Genomic DNA, 16,042 nt, shown 5'->3' on the forward strand with positions numbered 1-16,042 from the left:
CAATATATATTGTCTCTACATTCTCATTAATCTCTGTTCCTTGGATATATTCACTTAATCCAATATTGCTATTCAATCTAACTGAACCATGACCAGACCATCTTTCTTCATTTTCTTTTTTAGAAGTTTCTATGAGGGACATTGCCTACACCAATGAACTGCCATACAAAGAATTATGGTCAATAAATTACCCTGATCTGGTTGTTTCGAGTATAGGGATGAAGAGGCCAGACATGCTCCTTATTCCGACAGAAGTGCCAGTCCTGTGAGAAAGACAAATAGTAAGCAAATAATTATCTATGCAAATAATTAGTTATAAAGGTAGAAAGAGGTATGAATGAAAGACCCTTATTATTATATAATGAGGGAATCTGTCCTTTATTTTTTTTTCTGTGTCAAGGGGGATATCAGGAAGAATTCACAATCTGATACATGAAAGATGAGTTAGCTGGATTAAAACTGTAAGGTTTAAGGAAGTGTCAATCAAGAGAGTGAGAGGTTTATAGGCAGAGGGAAGTGCATGCTCAGAGACTAGGGGAAAATTCACTAGAAAATATCAGAATTTGTGAATATCAGAATTTGAGTAATCTATTCAACAAAAATTTGTTTTGTTTCTATAATGTGTCAGGTTTTTTTGGATGACAGGTTGCTCTCTGTGGTTGGGGCAAAGAGAACAAGGGGAGAAGGAAAAATGTATTAGTTGAATCCCTTGTTTTAAATTGATGCATTAAATCCCCTGTTATTAGTAAACTTACTGTTTACTGCTTATTATAGTTTAATTTCATGAGGGTCATAAATTTTTCTTTTATAATCTGTTCTGGATGTATTCTTTTGGTAAACGGTTTTTAGAAAATTTCATTTTGTTCTCTGCCTTTTTGAATATAGGAAAAACATTGGATTTTTATAGACTTACGGAAGTTTGTGTATTTACCTGAACTTTACAAAGATTAATTCTATTATGCATCCATTAGAAAATTCATTTGGAAGTTATTTGATCTCTCTTGAGATGGCTGAAATGGTTCAAGAGAACTGGTCTCATTTTGAGATATTGCTTTGTCTCTTTCAATACCTTCTGGCTTTTGATTTCCTCTTTTTGGTGTGATTATGCTGCTCTTTATAAGCAATAAAATACATCCATTTAAAATATATACCTCTATGAGTTATAAACAAATAATTGATGTTCATTTCACCACCATCCCAGCCAGCATTTCTATCACCTCTAAAAGTGTTGCTCATTTCCCATCCAGCCAACCAATGACCTCATTTCTATCAACACAGATTAGTTTTCACCATTCTAGAAGTTCATATAAGTGGGATCACACAACATCTATACTTTTGCATCTTCTCTCACTGAAAATATTTTTGAGCTTCCTTTATGTAGTTGCATCTATCGATATATTTCTTCCTTTTTTCTTTTTTACATCATTGGTCATTTTGAAACAATATTTGCTTCCCCCTACCCCCTCAGGTGTAGTCCCTATAATCAGAGACCTACTGCGGGGGAGGAGGAGGGAGAGGGATCAGAAGGAGGGAGGGAGGAGCACAGGGGACTGAGGTGATGGTGCATGGGTGCATTGGTGAAGGAAACTCTTGTTCTGCTCTTTAAATGCGATCATTTACCAGGCCTCCCCTGGTGGAGCAGGTGGTTGAGTGCAGCGCTGTGGAGCTGTCCGCAGCCTCTGCAGCGCGCACTGGTTCGAGCCTGGCCAGCTGGCGAGGGTCCCAAATGGCACAGCAGACCTCTCCTGTCAGGCCCACTGCTCCCCTCAGCAGTGTATTTCTTCAGTCTGCCTGCTCTGTTCCCCACTCTGTCTCTGGTGAATCCTCTCACCCTCCCACGCATCTGGCCTGTACCCCGGTTCTTGTATAAATAAATAAATAAACAAACAAATAAATAAATAAATCTTTAAAATAAATAAATAAATAAATGCAATCATTTACCTTGCAAGAAAATACAAGTGCAAAATAGTTAAGCTTCATTATCTTCCTATAGTAGAAAAACATTTTCTCAGGCTGCCCTCTTTTTGCTTATCTTTTTCTCAAAAATGAACAAAAAGTTGTTTTAGTTGTCTTTAATATTTTTGCAAATTTAATTGCAATTTGAAAAAAAAAAAAAACTTCCTGAGAACATTCTTGAGAGACACTATTTTACCATTGTCGCCATTTGCTCCTTTAAAATTGGATATTTCAGAAAGCTTTCTTTGTGGAAATAACCTTATTGTTTCTTCCCCGTCTTCCCCATCAAAATCTCTTCCATAATGACAGAAGCAGAATTACACTTTCCGGAGTATTTTGAAAACTCTTGAGATTACCTCTTGGGTTCTGATGACTTGAGTCCCTTTTCACTTTTTTCTTTAACTAATAAAAAATATTTCCTTTAAGAACTTAAAAAATGTCATCTGAATGTGCTCAGAGTTTTCTTCTGTTCTTATTTTAAAAATCAAAGATGGTATTGTTTCCTGTCTCCAAAATTTTGTCACTTTTAATTTTCCAACCAGTTTTTCCTGCCTATCATTGTTAGCCTCAGAGTAGCAATCTCCCAAGAGACTTCCACTATCATCTAAGAGGTGTAATTGTCAATAGGACAACCTAGTTACTAACTAGTTTGATAGTCCCAGGAAATCCTACCAGTTTAATGGACAGAGCAGAGCCATTTTTAATTAAATTTATTTATTTATTAAAAATTAATTTTATGTATTTATTCATACCAGAGCTGGGGTATAGGCCAGAGGTGCAGGGGGAGAGAGGGGGTGTTGATGAGAGTATTCACCAGAGACAGAGTGGGGAGCAGAACAGGCAGATTGAAATACACTGCTGAGGGGAGCAGCGGGTGAGACAGGAAAGGCCGGGGATCAAACTCAACAGATATCTTCATAGTGCTTAGACTTAACTCCTTGCACACCAGAGAGTCCCCCCCAGTGACATTTTTTACAGCCTTTGGGTAGAAATGTTATGGCAGCTAACTTGGCTGTAACACTTTGCATCATCTGTAGCAGTCCTGGTGGATAGTGCATGTTTTCAGCCATGATCAAATGAAAGTACACTATATTATCTACATATGATTCCTTCCAGAAATGTTGATTGGATTAATAATGAGGAAATAATCAAACCATTCAGAATATCAGACACTCTGTAACGCAAATGACCTCTTCGAAAGCATCCTGAGAAACAAGGGAAGAGCAATGAGTTCAGGTGAAAGGAGTATAAAGAGACATGGCACATGCAAATGTATGATCATTGCTTATATCCTGGTCTGGGAAAAATTGAACTTGGAATGTTTGTTAGGCATTACTGATTATTGTTCATTTTCTTAGGTTTTATGAATATGTAGGAAAATGTCTTCATTAATAGGCATTGCATACTGAAATAATCAGAGATTAAATGCGAAGTCATTTATAATTATTTTAAATTGACTTAGTAACACCAACACATTTTATGTACACACTTAAAATGTAATTAAATACATAACATTTAATAAGCAAATTAAGTTTACTGATAGTGAAATGAATATAAAATACTAAAATGACAAAGTATTTTCTTCCTGTTTCAATAGAGGAAATAAATTGTGCTTTTTACGCATCATTTACAAAGGCAGACTGTGAAATATATTCTAGGTAGCTTTTCTTAAATGGTCGAAAAGAAAACATTTGAAATCAAAGGGGACAATTGCTACATATCTTGAAATATGAACAATCTGAACATTTCCTATTTATCCTCAATATTAAATATAAAATACTAACTTTATTATATGTTAAGCAAGAGCTGTTTCCTTTTTTCCCCCCTGGAACTAAAATGGCCAGCTCTGGCGTCTCCTACTCTGGCAGGGTGCCATATATGCATATGATGGACTTGTTATAGTATCCTTCAGCAAAAAAAAAAATTATGTTTCTAGCTGCCCTTTATGGCAAGAGCACCTTCATTCAGTTTACATTGGACATGTTTTTGCTCCAACAAAGTAATTTTATTCCCAGGAAGAGATTCAAGACTTACTTTACTAACCTGAGGATGGGGACTTCCAGGGACAATTTCTTAATGAGTTGTGCAAATTAGCAGCCTTGTCTGTGCCTTTTAGTTCAGCAGTGGAATAAAGTTACTTCTGTGTATTTTTTTTCACTGTATAATAGATTCTAGTATGATTCCCATGAGTTAGATTCTGTGGAAACATTTTCCTTACTAAGAAAAATGATGCATGTGAAATTAACTTGCTTCTAAATCTTGGTGGAAGTGATGAAACTTGATGTTTAATGATGCTCTCTTGGGATGTGGAGCGAATATTTCTAAGACTAGGACAAACTATAATTAAATTTCTAGTCTCCCCTATTGCCTAGAGGGAGAGTTCATCCAAGCTGATCCACGCATTGCTTTCTAATAATTTCTTTCTTATCTACTACAACAATACTAGACATTTTACTCTCTTATAACCATTGAAGTCAGAATTTTCTCCCTGTGTCTAACGTAAATTCCTACACTTGCAATTCCTTTTGATGTTCTATTGTTCAGATGAGAAATAGAGTTTAAAGAAATTTTTTGAATGAAAAATACATAAACTTTTGTTTAAATGGGACATTTTCTCTGTCCTCCATATAGTGTTGCTGTTGCTTAGGGCAAGGAAGTAAAACATAAGATGGTTTAGATGACTGCCATAGCTGATGTGAGGAAAATTGAGAAATTCTAAAAAAGCAGATTCTCATCTCTGGTTGGTCCCTACTTTTTTTTTTTTTAAGTCTGGATTCTAACTTATTTAACATTTCCCAAATTTACAGGTAAAGTACATACACACACACACAAAAGTATATAATTAGATTGTGACTGACTTTGCTTTTCATAAAACCACAATGATTGGAGGAAGGGAAAATGTCATAAAAATTAAGATTTAAGTATTTGCAATATCTCACCAGCTGCAAGACAGTATTATCTTTTGCTTTTTGACCTTTCCGCTGCATACCCCCTATCTCATTAAGAAAAGTGACAAGCTTCTTTGGATTCTGGGTGACTGATGTAAGAGGTAATTTTTTCAGGACAGCCATTGCACAACAATGAGTTTGAACAGACTTGAATGACATAAAGGGCAATCCAGGAAAAGATCCATGAAAAAAACAGTTCAGGCAAAAGAAACAGTAGATGAAATGGTCCTAAGATGGGGACTAGTTTAGTACATCAGGAAATGGAAATAAAACCACTGGGTTAGTTTAGGTTTGCCATATTATAGAAATCCTTGTAGTTTCCACCATTATCTATTAGGTCTATTGCTTTTGAAGTCCTGACATTCAATGTAAAGTGTCTGATTCCCTTGGGCAGCCTTACTGGAGGTACTCTTAGAGATTTTCTGTAGAGAGATCCTAAGAGTACATAGTTGCAAATTCTCAGTCAGTCTCAACTGATCCAGTCCACATCCATTTCAGTCTTCCCCTTTAAGGCTACAGATATCATGGAACTAGAAGGAACCATCTTTGCTATGTTCTGTCTAAATACCTGATCCCTTTAGAGATAATAATAATATGGTTCTTGTTTTAAGCCACCAGGTTTTGGAGTAGTTTGTGATGCTGCTATAATCAAAGCAGAATTTGATTTGGAAAATGTAATACTGCTATAATAAAAAGCCAAAACATTTGACATTGGCTTTCAGATCCAGTGGTAAAACAAATCTGAAAGGGTCTCAAGGAAATTGTTAGGAAAAGCTGGAAAGACCTGGAAAAACCTCGTAATGAAGTCCTGAGGTTAGAGAAATATCCAAGTGTGGGAAAAAGCAGACCCTAGTTATGTAGGAGAAGAAAGTTCGGCAATTCTGTTGCCTACAGTTATAGGAAAACTAGAAAAGCAACCCAATGAACTCATTGCTCTGTAGGGAAGTTATTTAGGTAGAATGTGCAAAATAACAACTGTCTTTTCTTTTTCTTCCTGTGATAAAATATGAGAAGATATATACCAAAGAATAAACCTCCAAACCTTGTGAGGAGAGTTCAGAGAAATCATGAGTCAGAAATTGCTAGATTTGAAAATAAAACTATTTCTTTTCTCAATCTCTTGCAGCAAAATCAAATATCAAAGTAAGAAAATAAACCCAGATAGGGCTATAAGATCCTTTGTTAAAATCCCAAAAAGATATAAGTTGGTATGTCTCATACCAGACACTTTCAGTTATAGAGACTCCATTGAAAGAATGTAAGAGCATACATAGACCTGCCTTGTGAAAGCAACAGAACTCTGGGTTACAGTAGCCACACCAAAATTTAAAGGGGTTTTGAAAAAAGATGTGTCTTTTGTTTAGTGGAGTAGATTATAATTTGATATGCAAAAATTTTAAAGGATTTATAATAACTTAAACTGAAAAAGACAGAGAAGTTCAAAATAAAAAGGCTTTTTTTTTTTGGATCCCAACCACTTTAGACAGGCTGAGAAGCTTCATTTTCTTCTCCTTCTCCACCTCCTCTCCTCCTGCTCTTCCTTTTCCATCTTCCTTTCTGTTTTTAAAATAAACAGAACTAATATTAGAACAGGACATTAGCTGAAAAAAGGTGTTTCTGCACTAATTAAAAAATTTGGAGGAAATTGATCTATCAACCCCGAATATCCATTTCAATTTTTTTAGCTTTGACAACCTGTGTTATATAGTGTGGGTTGTTTAATTATCCAAGGAAATACTACATTTAGAATTCTTTTTTTCCCTTTTTTTTTAAAGATTTATGCATGCAAGAGCTGGGGTACAGGTCAGAGATGCAGGGGGTAAGAGGATCCACCAGAGACAGAGTGGGGAACAGAACAGGCAGATTGACTGAAATACACTGCTGAGGGGAGCAGCGGGCAAGACAGGAGAGGTCTGCCTTGCCATGTGGTTTTCTCTCTGGCCGGCTGGGGATCGAACTTGTGCTGCAGAGGCTGCAGATTGCTTCACAGTGTGGTGCTTAACCCCTTGCGCCTCCAGGGAGGCCCCTACAATTAGAATTCTTAAGAAAGAAGAGCTGAAAGCAGAACAATTACATTTTGAATGAAAGTTATTGAAACATAAGAAATCCAATAGAATAAGAATTCAATATCTAAAATTCTCAAAATCCAATATCTGAAACTCAAACTCATAAGGAGCAATTTTTCCACATTGCCTGCAACTTTCAAGAAATTCATCACAAATATTGAAAAAGACAACCTTTTCAGACAAAACACGTGAATTCCAATCTTACCTCCTCCAATGACTAAGGGTTGGACTTCAGGCAACTTAAGTAACCTCTCCACACATAAGATGGCAGTAATCACAGTACATATACTAAAGTACTGTTGTGAGAATTTAAAGGAAGAAAATATGTAAATCACTTAGCATGGAACCACTTGCTGTACAGTCACCATCAACATCACTGGTCATTGTAAACTAGGTACAAAACTGGGGATTGAGGATATAATTATGGCTAAGGCAGATTTGATTCTAGCCTTTTTTAGTCTAGACTAGGAGAGAAGCAATTAAACAAGTAATTGCAATTTTGGTGTCTAAGTGTCCTGAGAGAGCAAATAAAGGGTATTATGTGCATATGCACAATACTGAGTCCACAGAACACAATATATTTTAGAGCATCAAGGAGGCCTATGAAGAGGTAATGATGTCAAAACTGAGATTTGAATGTTGAGTAGCAGTTAGACATGTGAGGAGGGCTGAGGAGGCTCTGAGAAAAAAGAATGGCAAGTGGAAATGTCCCAAGTTCAAAGAAGTAGAAAGCATAAGAAAGAAATATCCCAAGTGAGAGGGGCAGGATCATATTCAGTAATTTGGATTTATCTTACACAGGATCATATTCAGTAATTTGGATTTATCTTAAGTGCAAAAGATAGCCATTTATAGGTAATAAAAAAGGGTAGTGGCATCTTGAAAATCTTTATTCTCTGAAAAGACCATTTTGACCATGACATGCAGAATAGATTTTTAGGTATCAATGTTAAAGAAAGAGAGCTTTGCTAGGGAACTGTGGGTATCAAGTAGGTAAGAGATCTTACCACTTCTATTTAAGTTATAGTCCTCAATTATGTTTTCTAACTTGGTTCTACTCTATAGAACCATTTTGACAACTGCCTAAAAGGAGACAAAATATGTTATTGAAGTGGCCATTAAAGAAAACAGGAAGTATTGTCCTTAGGATTAGAGATTAGAGAGGAGTGTAAATCATGATTATTCTTTTGGTTTATATTTCATTAATAAATTGTTACCTGTCATAGCAATGTAATGAAATCAACTACAGATCCTCTTAAATCTATCTGTTTATCTAAATGTCCACATTTAATCATGGCCATCAAAAGATTCAATACATTGAGAGAATACTAGTACTTTAAAAATCATGTATCTAGGGCTTCCCCTGGTGGCGCAGCGGTTGAGTGCTGGATTGACCACTGCCCGCGGTCTCTGCAGTGCCAGTTTGATCCCTGGCCATCGGCGAGGGTCCCACAAAAAAAAAAAAAAATCATGTATCTAAAAATGGTGTTAACCAGTGAAAATGGCACATATTAAAAAAACTAGCAACAACAAATGCTGGCGAGGGTGTGGAGAAAAAGGAACTCTTCTGCACTGTTGGTGGGAGTGCAAACTGGTCCAACCAATGTGGAAAGCTGTGTGGAGATTTCTGGACCTACTAAACATAGAGCTTCCATATGATCCAGCAATTCCACTCCTAGGTATTTACCCAAAGGACACAGAAACATCAATTCCAAAGAACACCTGCACCCCTATGTTTATAGCAGCACTGTTTACAATAGCTAAGCTTTGGAAACAACCCAAATGCCCAAAAATAGATGACTGGATCAAGAAGATGTGGTACATATATACCATGGAATATTACTCAGCATTCAAAAAAGATAAACACATGCAATTTGCAGCAACATGGATGGCGCTGGAAGGGATCATGCTCAGCGAAATAAGCCAAAAAGAAAAAGAAAAATACCGGATGGTCTCACTCATAGCAGGAATCTAGAAAACTTAAATAAGGGACCAGGAAAATGAATAACTTAAGAAAGTGAAAATCAAAATCAACAAAAAACTATGAACCAGAGACACTTTTTTGGGGGGCGGGGGCGGGAGGGGAGGGATTGGGGTCAGAATTGGGGGGCTGAAATTGTATGGGGAATATAACAATAAAATTTAAAAAAAAAATAAAAATGGTGTTAAAATTGACGCTTTTTTCCCTGACATAAATTGACTGTGTGTTTCAGTGTATGGTATAACATTTGCTCTGGGAGGTTGCTCTGTTTGCTAATCCATATTGGAATTTTAAGTTATTTTTCATTTCTGTTCTCCAAATAGCATGATATTCTATGCTATTACATAGTTTGATTTCTTTAAATAAATAAATAAAAATGAAAAGCAGGTTTCCATGATCTGGTTAAAGGATAATTTCAATAATGCTTGTCTCCACCTGTTTCATCTTTAGAACTCTTCCTTTGCCCTGATGTTATTTTTCACTTCCCTTGATTCCATTTGAAACCTGCATGCAGTAGCTTTTTAGAAGCCTGCTTTTCCACCCTGCTTAGATATCTTTTTAAATAATGAAGCTAAACTGGCTTGCTTGTATCTGCTTTAGTCTTATTGTAAGTCTCTTTCAGCTTCTTCATTCCTTGAACTTTTACTTTTGTTTCCTGGGGAAACCAACCTGATTATTTCTAACCTTTCGCAGAATAGTATTTGTGTTTCATGGTTTCCATTCTTCTCCTTTAGTATTAAACAAGTCCAAACAGATTTCTTAAAAATCTGCTTTACTTACCTGATATGATTGTTGCTTTTATCATGTGCCATTTATTAAGCAGGAAGAAGTGCTGTAAGTTTGAGATATTTTGCTAATGGATTTTCAAGTCACTAAACAAAAGATGTACTTCAAATTTAGCATTTTTTGCTATCCACATATTCGAATCATGGATCTACCATTTATTCACTAACTGAAGAAACAAACATTGGAATTAAATACCTGTGGGTTTCAGTACTACTATCAGCCGCTTATTAGTTGTGTGATATTGGGCAAGTGATTTTAAAATTTCAGTATCTCAGTCTCCTCATCAGCAAAATGTTGGCAGAATCATAGGCTGAGGATTAAATGAATTAAATATAAAACTCTTGGCATTTTATTTTGCACTTAAGAGCGTAATGAAGTTTTGACTACTGTAACTACTAATATATTTTTCCCTTAATCAATCTATCACTTGTCTAATATGAAACACTTCAATATTTATTTGTTAGACTTATCATAATGACTATAAAGTTATATATATTTGTATGATGCTATGGTTTGTCCTTAGTAAATGTTTATTCTCTTCCTGTCTTATTAATGAGAATGTTCAGCTAATTTCTTGTCATATTTTTACAGACATCCACTTCAATAGAGCTTCCTATGGGCATTTCATAAAATGTAGGATGCTTTTTAAAAACACAGATTTCCCATTTCTGCATCATACCAACTGAATCAGAATCTCAGGGTGGAGGCTTTTGCATCTCAGCTTCTCAGGGGAGTTTGATGCATTTCAAGAAATAGAACTTTTCTAAGGCTGGGTGAATATAAATAAAATATAAAGAGAGAATATATAAATGTGTATAATGTAGCAGAGTAAATCATACACAAATGAAATAATTAGCAGGAGAAGGCAAGAAAGTACTAAATATATAGATTACAAAATTTTAATGAAATGCCATCTCTAGTATCTATGACCTATTGAGGAACAATAACAATAAGAAAATAAATGACTTCATTGATATTTTCTAATAATTTAACAGTGTCAAGTAAAATAGTCACCTATTATATACATACTCCTTTTTATAAGTAATATGAATTCAAGTATGGAATGAATAATGGGGCATTTCATTTACCAAAGTTTGTCTATGTATTTATCTAATCTATCTCTAATTCTCATTGCCTGTCATCATTATCTATTTAAATAATTGTTTGGTTATGACTCGAAAGTTTTCCATAAGGAGACGGTTATTTTCAATTTTGGCTTTTAGCACTCATCAGTCACGTCAGCTTATATTCCCTGACAAATATTCTCTTTAAAATGCCTTTTCTGGGGGCCTCCCTGGTGGTGCAGGCGGTTGAGCACCTCGCTGTGAAGCTGTCTGCAGCCTCCACAGCGCTGAATTGATTCCCAAGTGGCCAGGGAGAATCCCACGTGACGAGGCAGACACCTCCTGCCTTGCCCACTGCTTCCCTCAGCAGTGCATTCGGTCCGTCTGCCTGTTCTGCTCCCTGCCCGTGACTCTGGCCTGTACCCCAGCTCTTGTATAAATAAAAAAATAAAAATAAATTTAAAAAAAGTGCCTTTTCTGGGCCTCCCCTGGTGGCGCAGCAGTTGAGCACGCTGGCCTGCGAAGCTGCCCACAGCCTCTGCAGCGCCAGTTAGATCCCCGGCCACCGGCAAGGGCCCCATATGGCGCGCAGACCTCTCCTGCCACGCCTGTTGCTCCCCTTAGCAGTGTATTTTGTCAGTCTGCCTGTTCTGTTCCCCGCTCTGTCTCTGGTGAATTCTCTCACCCTCCCGCACTTCTGACTGTACCCAGTGCTTGTATAAATAAATAAATAAATCTTTAAAAAAAAAAAAGATGAAATACTTGTTTAGAAAAAATAAAATGCCTTTTCTCTGTACTCTTACACATTAATTTTATAAATATACAATAAGCTCAAATTGGCTATATGTTTATGTTCTTATGCTGGGTATTTATGCAGAGCCCCTGGTTCTTAACAACCAGTGCAAATATATATTTCTTACATAGCAAATGGCCAAGTTTAGAATTAGCAATTCATGAATTCTCCATATGTGCATAAGTATTATAATTATCATAAGTTGTCACAATTTCACGCTTTTGGGTAGTAAAAAAGTGTGTTGCATTACGAATGGTTAATACATTTTTTAAATTAAAATAATTTGAGAAGAATGTAGATTTATTGTAAGGATATTGGAGTTTCAGTTTTACTACATATCTATAGAATATCCAATAATTGAGCTTGCTTTGACCTCTGTAAAGTGACTATGGTCTAACAGTTACGATTGCAATCAGAGGGTATGGATTATCTATCTTGGCTTTGGAAGCCAAGGCTTTGAAGTGGTACAATATCACTGTTACTTCCACTTCATTCTAAATTACCTAGTAACTATGTGATTTGGGGGTGAAACTTTTTCTTAATTTAATAAAAGTACAAAATAGTAGATGCCTAAAATGTGCCCAGAACTTTCTTAAGTGCCTTACTGGTTATGTCATTTAATCCTCATTGTAACTATAGTGTCATCATCCCCCAATTCTATAGAAATGAGCATTGAGACTCGAATTGTGCATTTTTCTCTGGGTCAGAAAGTGAACTCTGTGTCACCTGCTTCCAAGACCTGTGGAATCAATCACCTTTAAAATTCATGCCTCTCAAAATTAATGCAATGAATAATATACATATTATATTGGTTTTTCTTTAAAACTTTACAATTCATGATGTAAATGTTAGTTATTGCTAAAAGGGCAGGTAAATAGGCCCATAATTTTTTGCATTTCAGAAGAGGGAAACTTAAAGGATGCATCTGCTCGAATAACCAGCCATTTTAAAACTTAAAAGCTTTAATATAGTCTTTTATTTAGCTCATGATTCCGTGGGTCAGTGCATTTGGACCAGATTCAGCTGGACAGTTTTTGACACATGCTTAGGAGTAAGGCAGTTCTGCTTCTGGGGAGTAACTGGCTCTCATCTAGGATGAGATGTTTGTTGAGGATAGTACTTTCTTTCTTTTAAATCCTTGCTCTATTATGTTCTCTGAGTTGTTTTCAAATACTATTTCTTTTTGTATCAAAGGTGAATGTAAAAGAGATAGAATGGGCAAATAAGGTTCATTCTCTTAACACAGAGGTAGAGTTCTAAGAAAGAGAGACACAGAAACATGCAAGACCTTTGGAAGCCAAGGCTTTGAACTGGTAAAATGTCACTGTCTCTTCTACTTCATTCTATTAGCCAATGGAACCAAAGGAAGTTAAAAGCTGCCACACATTTAAAGACTGGAGAAAGTTTTTTTTTTTTTAAAGATTTATTTATTTATGAATACAAGAACTGGGGTGCAGGCCAGAGGTGTGGGGGTGGGTGGTGGTGGTGGTGGTGGTGGTGAAAGGATTTACTAGAGACAGAGTGGGGAGCAGAACAGGCAGACTGACTGAAATACACTGCTGAGGGGAGCAGAGGCCAGATAGGAGAGGTCTGCTGTGCCATGTGGGTCACCTTCCTGGCCTGGGATCAAACTCATGCTCCAGTGGCTGCTGATAGCTTTATAGTGCTGAGACTTAATTCCTTGCACCACAAGGGAGGCCCCTGGAGAAACAGTCTTGATGGCAGCAGCTGTAGTCACGTTTAAAAGGAAGTGCTTATAGCAATGATGAGTAGTCACAGCCATTTTTTACATTTACTACAGAGGAGTTTTGTTTATGAATATGTTGTTTTTGGAGGGTGAATAATATTTGAAAAACCCTTATACTGGACTTTTAAAAACCAAGTTAATTTGTTCAAATGTTAAACTTTTGCAAGTATGTCATTTAGACAGTCACAATGTGGCTTTGTGAGATCAAGCCCCATTTCTGGTGATGATGTAGTGCTCAGTTTCTGTAGCTTTCTGTGTTGCTAACTCAAGGATATAAAGAAGGCAACATTTCAGCTGCTTCTCTGTAAGGGGTAATGTCCATAAGGTCTTTCAAATCTTTGCTCCGCGCAGACCAACAAAGGAAACCACAACTGTTTGTTCCGCCTTAGTTTTCCATTGCCATCTTTCAAAGATTTGCTTTCTTTTCACTTTTATCTCTCTTTTGCAGCAGGATCAGTGGAGTTTGTTAGCTGGAGGGGTTTTCTGTTCTCTCCTGTCTTATGTAATGAGCCTGGATATATGTCTTAGGATCATCTCCTCTTCTATTGACCAGGAAAAAAAATAAAAGAAACTATTTTATTCATTGCTCTGCTTATCAATTCCCCATTATATGCACACCTCATCCTTTCATCTCCCACATTCTTATTTTCAAATGTATCTGACATGTTTTATAATTTCACTCTAATCCTTTGTGAATCACAAGAAAAGTCTGAACTCTTTTAAAAGTGATCTTTTTATCAATGTGATTATTTCTAGATAACTTATGTAACCTTAGTCTCAAATTGATTCATTGGGTCTTTGCTTTCTCTTCTCTCTCCCTATGAATCCTTTGCACCATTCTATTCCCTTTTTGGTTTCTTATCATCCCTCATAACACAAATTTAATATTATCAAACTAAAGGTTTTCATTATTGATTCCTGCTTTTGGTATGGGTTATCTTTCTAGAAATCTTGTAAGTTAACTATGAACACAGTAAGAGCACAGTATATATTTACTATTATTAATGCATCTGCGAATACATGTATAATTGCTAATTTATTTTAAAGCAAACCACATGCCTTTTTTTCCCCTATTGAATTTACCGTATGAATTAATATAAGGGATCATCTACATAATATGAGATTACATGTTAGAATGTGAATATATTTTTTCTTTGCAATTTTTCTGGCAATTGGAATTTACTATCACTGTTATTTTTAGAAATGTCTTGTGACTGATAATGGTGCAAAACCAGAAATACTTTCCTTAGTGTTTAAGCTTTTTACTTTGTGTGTATGTATTTTAGAAAATCAAATTTATGTTTTCACAAAGTTCACATAGGTCTTTAGATTACTATGTATACACATGTACTCTTGTGGTATAAGTAAGTTTCTTATAAATGCATATGTTTGATATTTTCTTGTAGTAGTGTCTTTGACATCAGTGACCATCCAAAGACCTTTTAGTTCTTTACTTTCTTTAATTTATTTACTGTCATAAAAGATAGGTGTTTTCTTTAGAGAACTGTTTCTATTTAGCTGCCCCCAACTATCATTCCTCTATATTGCTAAACCTTTCTCAGTAACTCTTGTCCTTAGTGTTGATATCAAAATCTGTTTTTCAAAGATACCTCCACCTCCTAGTATTTTATCCACTCAGTAAACTGCAGCCCTAACAACATCCTCCTCGCCCCCCAACCCCCCAACTGATACAGAAACATGCTATTTGGTGCAAAGGTCTGGTTTGGGTTAAATTATGTTCCACTGCACCCGACCCCTCAAAAAAAGTTGAGATGGTGAGTTTTAACTTCCAGTACCTCAGAATGTGACTTCATTTGGAGACAGCATCTTTTCAGAGGTGATCAATTTAAAATGAAGTCATCAGGGTGAGCTCTAATCCAATATGACTAGTGTTCTTGTAAGCATATAAGGGAAAAAGCATATAAGGGAAAATTTGGACACAGGCAGGCATGCGTGGAGGGAAAATGACATAAAAAAAGACAGGAGAAGACCTCCATCTGCAAGCCAGGGAGAAAAACTTGGAGTAGGGTCATTCCCCCCAGCCCTCTGAAGAAGTCAATCCTGACCACACCTGAATTTTACACTTCCAGCCTCCAGAACTGTGAGATAATAAACTTCTGCTGTTCATACAATCCAGTTTGTGGTGCTTCGTTGCAGCAGTGCTAGACAATGTCTACAAGGCCCATTACAAATTTGAGAAAGGGAGACAATGGCTAATTAGATAATTGCTTTGGCACTGGAGTTCTGTAGTTCATCTCTTTTGGGTCTGATAAAGAAACCTGAATTTTCACTTGCTAGAGCATTGTATTCCTGGAATAAACTTTTTAAAACTTGTTTTATATAACAATGATGTGGTGACTGGAGACCTACATTTGACTGGAAAGAGCCAGCCAGAGCCATGTATAAGACACGAGAAACAAGACTCACTTGTCACCTGTAAGTAGACCCCTCTCTCCCATCAGCTGTCATTAAGGGGGGAAAAAAAAATGCAATCCCCTTGGATTCTCTCACTTGTTGGGAGGGGTGGGGCAGCATTGACAGAAAGGGTGTGGGGTGTAAATAAGGCAGGCAGAAGCTTTAGAGCTCCACGAAAGAAAAATATGTGAACCTGGTTGGTACAACAGAGCTTCCCAGACCCACCCACCCACCCTTTCCAGAGCCCTGTGTTCTGGCGGCGGTGGTTGGCAGCGGCGAGTGGAGG

The 16,042-nt window shown here is 36.5% G+C and overlaps 1 long non-coding RNA gene across 1 annotated transcript; it reads right to left on the reverse strand.

Moving 5' to 3' along the window:
* Positions 1 to 13,051: 13,051 nt before the first annotated feature.
* Positions 13,052 to 15,961, reverse strand: LOC129145957 (uncharacterized). Its single transcript, XR_008552204.1, has 4 exons — positions 15,769 to 15,961; positions 15,413 to 15,514; positions 15,138 to 15,235; positions 13,052 to 13,883 (listed from the first exon to the last, which is right to left on the reverse strand). It is a non-coding gene; the product is annotated as an uncharacterized LOC129145957 (long non-coding RNA).
* Positions 15,962 to 16,042: the final 81 nt, after the last annotated feature.

This window comes from Talpa occidentalis, unplaced genomic scaffold (genome assembly GCF_014898055.3).
Source record: "Talpa occidentalis isolate TD23 unplaced genomic scaffold, MPIMG_talOcc4v2.1 talOcc4.16, whole genome shotgun sequence".
NCBI classification, from domain to species: Eukaryota; Metazoa; Chordata; class Mammalia; order Eulipotyphla; family Talpidae; genus Talpa; species Talpa occidentalis.